We start from the raw sequence: 263 nt of genomic DNA, 5'->3' as shown, positions 1-263 counted from the left end.
GTGAGACTCCTATCTCCAGTAAACCACCAGAAAACTGGAAGTGGCGCTGTAGCTCAAGTAGTAGAGCGCTCGCCTTGAGCTGAAGAGCTGAGGGACAGCGCCCAGGCCCAGAGTTCAAGCCCCACGACCAACAACAACAACAAAAAAAAATGACACGTATAACAATAATACACCAATTGTCTGCCTACTCTAAGCCTGCTTCACCCTTCAACTCAGCAGTGAATGTCACTCATATAATTCATTGATAATGCATGAAATTCACT

This window comes from Dipodomys ordii, unplaced genomic scaffold (genome assembly GCF_000151885.1).
Source record: "Dipodomys ordii isolate 6190 unplaced genomic scaffold, Dord_2.0 Scaffold137, whole genome shotgun sequence".
In the NCBI taxonomy this organism is placed as follows: Eukaryota; Metazoa; Chordata; class Mammalia; order Rodentia; family Heteromyidae; genus Dipodomys; species Dipodomys ordii.
This window is presented reverse-complemented; position numbering follows the sequence as displayed.